Here is a 14,071-nt window from a genome sequence, read left to right on the forward strand (position 1 = left end):
ATAATTTTATATATACATCAAAATAAATGTTATTATTTTCTGGCCACCTACTTTTGGACCACCCTGTATATACTGAGTTTCACAAGAAAACCAAGATGGCAGTGATGGGGGTCCCCATTGGAGCACTATGATCCAATAAAGGGAGGGTGAGGGGAGCTAATCCGCGCACTTCTTTTAAGCGCCCCTAAGAAAAATTGAGAGCGGCATTTAAAATGTTAACAGCAGCGATCAGAGCTCAGCTCTGGCTGCTGCTGCTATTAGACATAGATGTAACTAAAGAACTGAAAGAGTGACAACACTCAAACAAAAATTAAAAGGTATAACTATTGGTGATTACAAGGTTACAATAAAATACATGACAAAATAGATAAAAAATGAAGACACTGATCATATTATCAACATATGTGCAATATATGTGCCATGATAATGACCAATATGTCACATGATGGAAGCAGGATGAAATTATTGCAAAACGCACGTCAGGCAAAAGTGCTAATTTTGTTGCCGGTATTTGTCATTTTGTCTATCTTTATTATCACGTGATTTTATTACATACTATCTAACTACCTCTTTCACCTATTGTGTACATGTAGAATTATGTTAAAACTGTAGAAAAAAAAGACATGGACTGCACATCTAAAAATAATACATTGATTTAATGCCGCTGGGCAATAATTTATAAAACTGAACATGAGGTTCTTAATGTAATATTCTGATGAGACAGTATGAACCACTGTCATGTCACGGCAAACCTATCAGTGAGTCTCTATCTTTTACAGTCTTAAAGGTGCAGCACCCTGCACCAACAAACGCCACAGCGGCAGCGCACCAACAGGGTGGGCATAAAATTCTTTGAAAAAGATCGCCTCAGTTGCTGAAAATGTCCTAGTAAAAGCTATTCAATTGCACCTGTACCTTAGTTTTATATATTCATTCCTTCATTTTTGGATGGAGTAATTTTTATGAATATTTTCTAATAAAGTTGTTATTTTAAAATTTTCCTGTTTCCTCGGATCCTGGACCTGGATACCTTTTTGGTCTCTTCATAAAATTCTTTGTTTGCACAGTAGCCTCAAGAATGTTCACGCTCAGAAACAAACATGTGGCAACAGTATGCAGTATGTTTGTGGGGTATATGCAGGGCTGCCACCAGGAATTTCAGGGCCCCATACTGGCAACATTTTTGGGCCCCTTAGAGTCTCCGCCTCCACCCAAGCTCCGCCTCCATTCCTCAAACCTTCCACAGTTACACCGGTCACTCTTGGAAAAAGTCCACTTCTGCACCCCGTCCTCACCAACCACACATTAACAGTTCACATCGAACACCATATTATATACATAGCTAGCAGCTTTTGTTTTGGCCAAAAGATTTTTTAAACCGCCAACATGACAAGGTAGACTCTTCTGGCCAGGCCCTACTCTACTCTAACCTAGTAAACATTTCTTAAAATACCCAACACTCTTTTTAGGTATATTTTTATTTATTTTTCTTTAAGGGAATGTGTTGTTATGATCTGCAACATGAACTAAGGAAAGATAAGGGAAAGCTGTCCCTACAGTAAGACTAAGCTGAATCCCTACGATGCAGCGGGCTGCCTGTTCCTAGTGAACAGACCCGCCTTAGTCCTCGGCTAGTCTGAACGAAGACTTATAGAATTAAGGGAGGGGTCCCTAAAAGAAGTAAGGACTGGGATAAAAATGGGACACCTCCTAAACAGAAGTTGTTGCAGAACACAAAAAGACAAACTGACAAAATGTACTAGAGGTCCCAGAGGACCAAGCGAACTTGACAGAGAAAGGCACAGAAGCACCGGGCTAGAGAAACAGTCAAACACTGAAGTCGAGCAAAGCCAGAAAGGCGGAGCTGGAATATAAAGGCAGATGGTCACGTGACCGCAAAACACAAGATAGAAAAAACTAAAAGGAGGGTTCTAACAGTACCCCCTCTTTTATGAGGATCCTCCGGATCCTCCAGGGCCAGGCCTATCTGGAAACCTCTTGTGGAAAGCTTTAACACGCCTAGGAGCAGAGACATCATCCGTCCTTACCCAGGAGTTCTCTTCGGGACCGAAACCCTTCCAGGAGACAAGATACTGTAATCTCCCCCTATGCCATCTAGAATTCAAGATACGAGAAATTTCATATTCGCCGTCTTCCACCACAGGAGGAACTGTGACAGTGGCGTCCCTATCAGATACGTCAGCCTTTTTCAACAAGGAAACATGAAACACAGGATTAATCTTCCAGGAAGTAGGGACATCCAACCTAACAGCAGACGGGTTAACAACCTGAAGCACTTTAAATGGACCCACAAGCTTAGGACCTAGTTTTTAAGAGGGAATCCTCAACCGCAGGTTCTTCGAGGACAACCAATCCATGTCACCCACAGTAAACAAAACCTCTTTACATTTCCTGTCAAAATACTTCTTGGACTTCTTGTTAGCCTCTTGAAGGTTGAATGAACATTCCAAACTCTCTCCAAATCACCGGAAAAATTCTCCTCCTCCGGCACCACTGACCCCAATTTGGAAAACGAACCAAAAGACGGATGTCTCCCAGTACAACAAAAAAAAAAGGAGAACACCCAGCAGAGGAGGATGTATGATTGTTAAGAGCAAATTCTGTGAGAGGCAGAAACTCAGACCACATCTCTTGATTGTCCGCCACAAAACAATGCAAAAACTGTTCAACATCCTGGTTCTTTCTTTCCGTCTGTCCATTAGACTCAGGATGATAACCAGACGAAAATGACAAATGGACTCCCAACCTGTAACAAAAAGCACGCCAAAAGCGAGCCACAAACTGAGGTCCTCTATCAGAAACAATATCCATGGGAACGCCATGGAGCTTGACAATCTCCTTAACAAACGCCTTAGCGAGTGTCTTAGCGCAGGGCAACTTAATGAATGGAACCAAATGACACATCTTACTAAAACGGTCACGACCAACCAGATGATAGTAAAACCCTCGGACACAGGAAGATCAGTTATAAAATCCATTGTGAGATGCGTCCAAGGCGCACTAGGAACCTCCAGAGGGCAAAGCAAACCCGCAGCAGGAGTATGTGAAGCCTTTGACCTAGCACACACAGTACACTGACGCACCCACTTGATGACTTCCTTCTGCCATCCAGGCCACCAAAAACTGTGACTGATAAGTCTCTTAGTCTCTGAAATTTCTGGATGACCTGCCAACCAAGACTCATGACACTCCACAAACAAATCTTTCCTAAAGACTCTAAGCACGAACAACCTCCTATGGGGAGTGTTAGATGGAGCATAATCTTGAGCTTTCAGAATCCCATTCTCCAAAACGGAGTCCAACGCCGCCACCACAACTCCTTTCTGTAAAATGCTCTCCTCCTCCTCGGCACCGACCGTAGGAGAGAAGCTGCGAGATAAAGCATCGGCTTTAACATTCTTAGTACCAGGGATATAGGTAACAGAAAAATGAAACCGAGAAAAAAAAAGTGCCCACCTAGCTTGACGGGCATTCAAGCGCTTGGCAGCATCCAGATAGATCAAATTCTTATGATCTGTGAAAACCTGAATAGGAAATCTAGCGCCTACCAAAAAATGACGCCAATGTTCAAACGCAAGTTTAATGGCCAACAACTCCCGATTTCCAACATCATAATTCAGTTCGGTTTCCGAATTTTTATTCGAAAAGAAGGCACAAGGATGTACTCCACCCTTGTTCTCCTGAGACAAAACTGCTCCGACCCCCACCAATGAAGCATCGACCTCGACCAAAAAAGGCTTGGTCTCATCAGGCTGCATAAGGATAGGGGCAGAACTGAACCTCTCTTTGAGATACTCAAGCGCTTCAATGGCCTCAGTAGTAGTGTTGAGCCACCCCCGTAGTGTTCGAGTTCGGTTTGGTTCGTCGAACACCCGTGTGTTCGCCGAACTGTTCGTCGAACTGTTCGTCGAACACCTTCGAACACCGTTAAAACCAAGGGCAGGCAAACAAAAACACATAGAAACACATAGAAAACACCTTCAAAGGTGTCCAAAAGCTGACAAACTGCTCAGAAGACATAACTAACACATGGAAAAGTGACAAGTACATATAGTCATGCGAAAATAAAAGAGGTGGAGGAGTAAAAGGAGGGGGAGACACAGATATAGGCATGTCATGCCCTTCTAAAATCCAAAAAGTGAGAAGCCGACACGGCCAGTCCGCTCCTGCCCGTGCCACCTCCGTGTCGCCGGGTTTGTGCCAGAGCCGCGGTGAACCCTGACGGCCAGCCCCCCTCTCCCAATACTGGTGCCTGTCCGCTGGTGGGTCGAGCGAGCCCCCCTGTGGTGGAGGCAGCTCTAAGCTTTTTAATTTAAATTGTCTCTCTAATTTGAATGAATACACTTTAAATCCATTTACAAGGATCTATTGGAGGGCAAGTCTCATGCCAGCAGCCGCGGTAATTCCAGGTCCAGTAGCGTCCACTAAAGCTGCTGCAGTTAAAAAGCTTTTATAAGGATCGAGCTCAGCTGTCCACCGCAAGGCATCCTACTGCCAGTCCCAGCCCCTATGCCTTGGGGTGCCTCCTGATGCTCTTCACTAAGTATCCCATGGTCCCGAAGCATTTCCTTTGAAAAAATTAAGTGTCTAAACTACAGGTGGTGTAGCTTGCTTAACAGCCGGGATAATCCGCTGACTAGCAGACACTGCTACTAGGCACAAAGTATTTCCTGGGCTAGATGCAGTTAAAAATTTGTAATTAGATACTCTCGTTGGATGCTGAGAAAGCATTCCATAGAGTCTCCTGGCACGCCATATATGATTCTCTTAAAAAGCTTGGGGTAGGGGTCTAGGGGACCCTTTTATAGCCAAAATCACGGCCCTGTATCGCAATACGTCACCTAGGCTGAAGATAAATGGAACTGTAGCACCCTGAGGGCTCGGTTGCTACAGACGTATTGCACCTCACCCAGAGGTGTGATATCTCACTCTCAGGTAAGGATGGAGTGTGGATCAGCACCCGACACCTGCATGCATTACACCACATTGCCGTGGGGCAGGGCGACCAATATGCCCCTGAGATGGGCACGACAGTCCCTGTCCCTGGCTGGAGTGGGGGGAGGGAACACTGAGGAAGGGGTACCCTGTAGTGCAGGAGCAGGGAGGAAGCAGTTCCTGGGTGCATTGAGAAGGGAGTATAAAAGGTGGGCACCATCTTAGTTCAGTGCAGAGAAGTCTGAGCAGAAGTGGCAGGGAGCAGGGGCTCTGCATGAGCTCTGCTCCGGAGGCGGGCCTAGTAACAGAGGCCCAGGCCTGGAAGAGGGAGAAGGAAGGAAGAGGAGCGGAAAAGGCTCCAGGAACGAGGAATGAAGGGATCCCAGGGGTGCGGACGGGCGAGTCGCCACCGCACGCCCGAATCCACCTGCGTGGAGGGGTCAGGCCAAAGGGGGAGACCGGTCCCCGAACTAGTGGAGGCAGGAAACGACCCTCAGCTAGAAACCGGAGGCTCTGACATTTTATGTGGCGCAGCCCCTCGCTACACCCGCTAGGAAGGCACCACATAGGGTCAGGGAAACTGGCGCCAAGTTTACCAAGAGGAGGCCCGAGGCAGCCGGACAGAAGTGTTGGTAAGAAAGGCCAGACAAAGGACACACAAAGGGGGTCCTGTGAAGTGCTCCAAAGTTATCTGGGAGTTGTCTGAGCCCCTCACCTGGTGAGCACAGTACGACGTGGGCAGCCGTTACCTGCAGACGTGGTCTGGATAATAAGAACTGTGAGTAAAGGCCCTGGACTGCATCACTGACTCCGTGTCGTTACTGCTGCTGCCCTGCACCATCACCCCCATCCTCTGCATACACTGCCCTGAGGCTATACTCCTCCCGTGGGGAGTTATGCTACGCTCTGCTGCACCCACAACACCAGCCTCAGCGGTCTGCCCTGTAGCGGCGGTTCACTCTGACCGCAATCCACGGGTGGCGTAGTCGGACATTTAAACATCAAAACCACATAAATAGTTCCGCCACTGGTTTGACCGCCCTGAGCCACGGAACCGGATCGCCGCCACGAAGACCACAACCACCAGCATCCACCAAAAAGGGTCCGGCTCCGGGTGTCCCAAGGCCCAGGGGGTGCGTCAGAACATTTTCATCACCTTTCACAATCACCAATGGGACAAGGCAGGGATGTTCTCTGTCCCCTCTCTTATACATCCTAGTGATGGAGCACCTGCTCTCATCAATTCGCCATAACCCCAATATTAGGTGGATTGAGGTGGGAGGCACCGAGTACAAGTGCTCTCTATTTGCTGATGATGTCCTAGTATATATCACTCAATCACATATATCCATCCCTGCTGTTATGGCTGAAATAGATCACTTTGTTACATGGTAAAATTTTAAAATCAATGCAGCGAAGTCTGAGGCCCTCGATGTCTCCCTCCCCAAATCCATATAGGATTCCATCCAGTCCAACTTTCCCTTTGCCTGGCCCTCACAGGGTATCAAGTACTTAGGAATTCCTATTCATAGAGACCTCTCCCATCTATGTTATCTTAATTTTGGGCCCTTTATTGAACAATTCCATACAGACCACGGTTGGCAAGTTAGAACTGTAAGATTCACTACGTGAACCACTGGTGTTTTGTGGAAAAGCACATGTACACTGCGTTCCAAATTATTATGCAAAAAGTGTTTAGGAGTGATAAGGGAAGAATTTGTTTGTTTGTCAGTTAAACTCATTGATGGTGATGTGTGTCAGGGCTCTTTATATCACTGTAAGCAATTGCAGACACCTGTGCTAATTAGTTTGGCAGGTGTGTCCAATGAAAGGCAAGACTACTTAAGAAGGCTCTCTCACATTATTAAGCAGCCTACATTTTCTGCCAAAATGGGAAAGAAAAAGGATGTGTCGGCTGCTGAGAAGCAACAAATTGTGGAGTGTTTAGGTCAAGGCATGACTACAATCAACATTGTGCGATGATCAGGATGAAGTGTCTTGGCAATCAAGAAGTATGTAGCTGATTCACAGTACACACGTGTGCGTGCTGATAAGGGCAAATTGAGGACTCTTTCCTACAGGCAATTACGTCAGGTTAAAAGAGCAGCGGCAAGAAAGCCTTGTCATAGCAGCAGACAAGTTTTTGAAGCTGCTGGTGCCTCCAACGTCCCCCGAACAACAAGATGCAGGGTCCTTCAGAGGTTTGCAGCTGTGCATACGCCATCCTGTCGACCTCCTCTATCCACTTCACACAAGCAGAAACGGCTCCAGTGGGCCAAACATTACATGAAGACTGATTTCAAAACTGTTTTGTTCACGGATGAGTGCCGTGCAGCGCTCGATGGTCCAGATGGATGGAGTGGAGGATGGCTGGTTGATGGACACCCCACGCAAACACGGCTACAGCGCCAACAAGGAGGAGGTGGAGTAATGTTTTGGGCTGGAATCATGGGGAGAGAGATTGTCGGCCCCTTTAGGATCCCTGAAGGCGCTAAAGGTGAACTCCATAATGTATGTGGATTTTCTCAAACAGCACTTCCTGCCATGGTTCAAGAAGAAGAACCGTGTATTTCACAGCAAGATCATTTTTCTGCATGATAATGCACCATCTCATGCTGCACATAAAACATCTGCATCTCTGGCTGATATGGGCATAAAAGGGGACAAACTTATGGTGTGACCCCCATGCTCCCCTGACCTCTACCCCATTCAGAACCTTTGGAGCATCATTAAAAGGAGTGTCTATGATGGCGGGAGGCAGTTCACATCTAAGCAACAGCTCTGGGAGGGTATTCTGTCCTCATGCAAAACAATTGAAGCAGAAACCATCCAAAACCTGACAAATTCAATGGACGAGAGAGTTCAGAAGCTCCTTTCGAACAAGGGGTCCTATGTGAAAATGTAACATCACCTACAATAAAGTTTTGAGTTGAAAACTGTTTGATTTCAGCTTCTAACAACCTGCTAATGCTTATAATTTCAAAAATGACCATTTTTTTGGTCTTTATTAAAATGAAAAGGTTGATCGAAAAGTTTGGGGGATCTAAGAGTGTGGCAACCCAGTAGTCATGATTACTTCGAATTCTGACAATATGAGGGTCATGCTGCAGGTAGTGTAGCAAGAAGGCACTTATGTGTCTTGCGCATCTCGGAGCCCCAAAATTATTTTCCGGGCTAGATGCAGCTAAAAATTATTTTTAATTTTAAATCTGGTGGAGCTTATTATAGATGGCCTAATAGGATCAGTGCTGCACACTGCTACAAAGCCCAAATTATTTTCCAGTCAAGATACAGATAAACATGATTAGTAATTTGAAAGCTTAAAACGGTTGGTAGGGTGATTTTAACCAATCATCAAGCTTTTACTCTCCCCAGGATGACACAGGGGTAGAAAAGTCGTTTCGGATCCATGATTTGTTCATCTTTATGAACGTGAGTCTGTCTACATTATCAGTGGAGAGCCGCGTGCGCTTATCTGTCAGCACACCACCAGCAGCGCTGAACACACGTTCAGACAGAACGCTGGCTGCGGGGCATGACAAGATCTCCAAGGCGTAAGTGGCTAGCTCCGGCCATTTATCCAGATTGGAAGCCCAAAAAGAGCAAGGGTCCAGTGACACAGTCGTGGCTTCAATGTTTACTTGGAGATACTCCTGTACCATCGTCTCTAGGCGTTGACTATGTGTCAGACTTCTTGTCTCCTGTGGCCTTGCAAAGGATGGGTTAAAAAAGTGGTGAAATGATTCCGCAAAATTGATGTTACCAGCAGATACTATGGTTCTGTTACGGTTTGAGTGCTGAACACTTGACGGTCCCACGGTTGGCAAGTTGGAACTGTGAGATTCACTACGTGCACCACTGGTATTTTGTGGAAAAGCACATGTAAGATTCTGCAACAGTCTCTGCTGATACTCCTGCATGCGTGCATCCCTTTCTATGGCAGGAATAATTTCTGCAAATTTACTTTTGTACCGGGGATCTAACAGTGTGGCAACCCAGTAGTCAGGATTATTTCTAATTCTCACAATTCGAGGGTCATGTTGCAGGTAGTGCAGCAAGAAGGCACTCATGTGTGTTGCGCATCCAGGAGCACCAAGTCCCTGTTGTGTTGGTGGCGAGGTAACAATCATGCTTCCTTCCTCTGTCCTCTCCCCCCAACCTCGCACAACAGAAATGTGATCAAGGTCTCCCTCATCTGATGAGTCTTCCATCAGTTCGTCCTCCACTTCTTCCTGGGCTCCTGCACCTTCCTCACTAGTTTGGCTGCTACCATGCGCCCTGGTAAAACCATCTCCCCCACCCTCACATGCCTGCCGCCTTGGTGCTGCCGACCGTCTGGACCTTGCAGATGTTAGCCCTTCCGCATACAACTCCTCCTCCTCTACTTCCTCCACCTCCTCTTGTGCCACCACCTGACTCCGAATTCTGTTTAACATGTGCTCCAGCATGTAAATCACCGGAATAGTCATGCTGATAATGGCATCGTCAGCACTAAACATCTTCGTCGCCATTTCAAAACTGTGCAGAAGGGTGCATAGGTCCCTGATCTGAGACCACTCCTCCAGCGTGATTTGCCCCACCTCTGAATCTCGTTGGCCCAGGCTATACGTCAGAACGTATTGCACCAGGGCTTGTCGGTGCTGCCACAGTCGCTGCAACATGTGCAGAGTTGAATTCCACCGGGTAGGCACATCGCATTTTAGCCGGTGAAGTGGCAGGCCCAACGACTTCTGTAGAGATGTAAGTCGCTGAGCTGCGGGATGCGAACGGCGGAAGTGAGCACACAGCGACCGTGCCCTCTGCAGAAGGCCATCTAGTCTGGGATAGTGGGCTAAAAATTGCTGGACAACCAGGTTCAACACGTGAGCCATACAAGGCACGTGTGTGACATTGCCCCGGCGAAGGGCCGCACCCAGGTTTGCAGCATTGTCGCACACGGCCTTCCCTGGTTTCAGGTCCAGTGGAGACAACCATTCATGAAATTGGTTCTCCAGAGCTGACCACAACTCCTCAGCTGTGTGACTCACATTTCCCAGACATTTCAAAGTAAAAACCGCCTGATGACGTTGAGCCCTACTGCCAGCATAGTAAGGAGGTGTGCAGGATCCCTTCTGCGCAGTTAGAAAGCTTGTGGCATGACCAGACAGGCTTTGGGTGCAGGTGGAAGACCGAGAGGAGGTTGAGGAGGCAGAAGCAGTGGAGGAACTTTGACATAAAGAGGATTGACGCACAACTCGTGGGGACGGCAAGACTTGGACAGCAGCCCCTTGTCCTGCTGTCACCATAGTTACCCAGTGCCCAGTCAGCGACATGTAACGCCCCTGTCCATGCCTACTCGTCCAAGTGTCTGTGGTGAAATGCACCCTGTCACACACAGAGTTTCTCAAAGAAGCGGTGATGTTGTGTGCGACATACTGGTGGAGCGCAGGCACACCTGTCTTTGAGAAGTAGTGCCGACTGGGCATCTGGTACTGGGGCACTGCGACGGACATAAGGTCTCGAAAATCCTCTGTGTCCACCAGGCGGAAAGGCAGCATTTCTGTAGCCAAGAGCTTGCAGATGGTGAAATTCAACCTCTTAGCTTTCTCATGGCTAGGAGGAAATGGTCTTTTACTTGTCCACATCTGAGGGACCGAGGGCTGGCTATTGTGCTTAGACGGGGTTGATAAGGGTGTCCCCGGCAAACTGCCGGTCTGTGAGGAAGATGCAGGCGGACATGTTAGGTTGCCTTGATCCAAAGGTGGTGCTATCGATGTCGGACAGCGCTCAACACCAGCTGGTGTTACCACCTCCAAAGAAAATGATGACCTGCCAATCACGCTGGCTGTTGCGGGTAAAGAGGTGGCAGGTCTGCGCCCCAAAACAGGTGTGACTGCTGTCCCCCCAGTCACAGAGGATGAAGAGGCCGCGGATGCACAAGATATGGCAGACGGTGGTTGGCCCGGCCGGCTAGGCCGCATTGTAGCACACTGAGCTTCCCACTGCAACTTATGCTTCATGTCCATGTGCCGGTTCATGCATGAAGTATTCAAACTATGTATTTTTTGGCCTCTACTTAGCTTTTGCTGACAAATGTTACAGATAACACGAGTTGGGTCATCTTTATCGATCTGAAAAAATGCCCAGGCTATGCAAGGCTTAGCACCCATGCGACCTGAAGAGCCACCACGACTTGTGGTGAGAGGCAGAGTTGTGTTTGAGGATGCAGTTGTTGACGTGCTTCCAGTACTACGTCTCTGTCCAGGAAGGCGCAACCTGACCTCGTCGTCACTAGCATCTTTCTCCACCTCCTCTGCTGACCTCATCTCTTGGCTGACTGTGGGTTGACAGTAAGTGGGATCTCCAACCTCATCATCATCACCCTGTGTGTTATCACACCCGTCGTCCTCAGAGCCAACCTGTTCCTGCCCTGACAAAAAACTAAAGTTGTCGCTCCAATCAGGTATTTGAGTCTTATCATCGTCTTCCTCATTGTCTCCACCAACAGGAGTTACAGTTTGGGAATGAGGGTCTACATTATGGTCAGAACCTTCTGCGTCTGGTCCTGGATCCCACTCATAAAGATTCTGGGCATCAGTGCAGATCATTTCCTCATCTGGATTCACAGAAGCGCTGGAGTCGACCTCTGATTCCCAGGCTATAGTATGAGTAAACAGCTCTGCAGACTCAACCATCTGTTCTACCTCATACTCAGACGGGCAGCTGGAGATTTGGGAGCTGTGAGGAAGCAAGTGCGATTTGGGTGACACCTTTGAGGACTGGAGTATTTGTGATGTTGAAGTTCATGTGGAGGAGAGCCCACTTAAAGGAGCACTTGATATCCGTTGAAGCACCTGCTGTTTTTGTGCCTCATCTGGAATTTGTAGCGATTGGCGTGGCCGTAAGAAAGGGATCTTATCACATTGTCCGCTAAAAGAAGTAGACATTTTAGTTTGGCTGGAAGATGGTCTTTCTTCTGCCGATGTTACTGTTGCTTTAACACCTACCCCACGGACACAACCTTTTTTCCCCTTCCCAACACGCCTATTCCCCTTTCCACCAGCAGCAGGCCTTTTTCCACTCATTTTGGTGGTTAACTAATTCACAACTCTGGAGTTGTTTGCACCAAAAAACAATGAATGGTAACCGAGCAGAGCTGAGTGGCCAAACTGTGGTATTAGGCCAAAACTATTGGCTGGGTTAGATGCAGAAAAAAATATATTCAGTTTGCAACCTGATGGAGGTCAGTATAGATGGACTAATACAACAAGTCCCACACACAGCTAGAAGCCCAAATATTTTTTCAGAGGTACTGTAGATGCAGATAAAAATTATTTTGAATTTGCAACCTGATGGAGGTCAGTATAGATGGACTAATAGAGAAAGTCCGACACACTGCTAGAAGGCCAAATATTTTTTCAGAGCTAGATGCAGAAAAAAATTATATTCAGTTTGCAACCTGATGGAGGTCAGTATAGATGGACTAATACAACAAGTCCCACACACAGCTAGAAGCCCAATATTTTTTCAGAGGTAGATGCAGAAAAAAATATATTCAGTTTGCAACCTGATGGAGGTCAGTATAGATGGACTAATACAACAAGTCCCACACACAGCTAGAAGCCCAATATTTTTTCAGAGGTAGATGCAGAAAAAAATATATTCAGTTTGCAACCTGATGGAGGTCAGTATAGATGGACTAATACAACAAGTCCCACACACAGCTAGAAGCCCAAATATTTTTTCAGAGGTACTGTAGATGCAGATAAAAATTATTTTGAATTTGCAACCTGATGGAGGTCAGTATAGATGGACTAATAGAGAAAGTCCGACACACTGCTAGAAGGCCAAATATTTTTTCAGAGGTACTGTAGATGCAGATAAAAATTATTTTTAATTTGCAACCTGATGGAGGTCAGTATAGATGGACTAATAGAGAAAGTCCGACACACTACTAGAAGGCCAAATATTTTTTCAGAGCTAGATGCAGAAAAAAATTATATTCAGTTTGCAACCTGATGGAGGTCAGTATAGATGGACTAATACAACAAGTCCCACACACAGCTAGAAGCCCAAATATTTTTTCAGAGGTAGATGCAGAAAAAAATATATTCAGTTTGCAACCTGATGGAGGTCAGTATAGATGGACTAATACAACAAGTCCCACACACAGCTAGAAGCCCAATATTTTTTCAGAGGTAGATGCAGAAAAAAATATATTCAGTTTGCAACCTGATGGAGGTCAGTATAGATGGACTAATACAACAAGTCCCACACACAGCTAGAAGCCCAAATATTTTTTCAGAGGTACTGTAGATGCAGATAAAAATTATTTTGAATTTGCAACCTGATGGAGGTCAGTATAGATGGACTAATAGAGAAAGTCCGACACACTGCTAGAAGGCCAAATATTTTTTCAGAGCTAGATGCAGAAAAAAATTAGATTCAGTTTGCAACCTGATGGAGGTCAGTATAGATGGACTAATAGAATGATGCTATGCCCAAAAGATTTTACTTCACTAGGTGCAGTAAAAAAATTGGTATTCTATACACAGGTGGTATATCTTGCAACACAGATAGGCTACTCCACTGACTAACACACTCTGCAATAGGCCAAAAAGGATTAGCTTTGCTAGATTCAGCCAAATGCTGTGAAAAAAACTTGCACAGCACTGGCACAGACCTGCCTGGCAAAAACTGATAGGAACTGATGTAACCTAGTCCTGAAAAGGACTCCAATTACAATTAGTCTTTACTCCCACAACCTATCTATTTAAGAGCACAGACCTGCCTGATAAAAGTCGTAGGAAATGCTGTAACCTAGTCCTTAAAAGGACTGCAATCACAACTATTCCCTACTCCCAAGCTATCTGTATATTTGTGCGAAAATTGGCTTGAAATTAACAAGGTATAGCGCACACAGCAACAGCGGTGCCGTCTAACACGCAGCTGCAGCAGTGAGAAAATGGTGGCGACGGGGAAAATGGCTTGGTCTTATAGGGCAAGGACATGTGACATACACTGCCAATGACACATGCCCTTGCTTGTGTGAAAAAAAGCACTTCGCTCCGTGTGTGCGCTGCTGATAGGCTGACAGATTGCACCTCCCCACTGTAAATGCGGGAAAGAGAAAAAA

This window comes from Phyllobates terribilis, unplaced genomic scaffold, assembly GCF_046119375.1.
Source record: "Phyllobates terribilis strain yellow unplaced genomic scaffold, ASM4611937v1 Scaffold_1__5_contigs__length_1240528914, whole genome shotgun sequence".
NCBI classification, from domain to species: Eukaryota; Metazoa; Chordata; class Amphibia; order Anura; family Dendrobatidae; genus Phyllobates; species Phyllobates terribilis.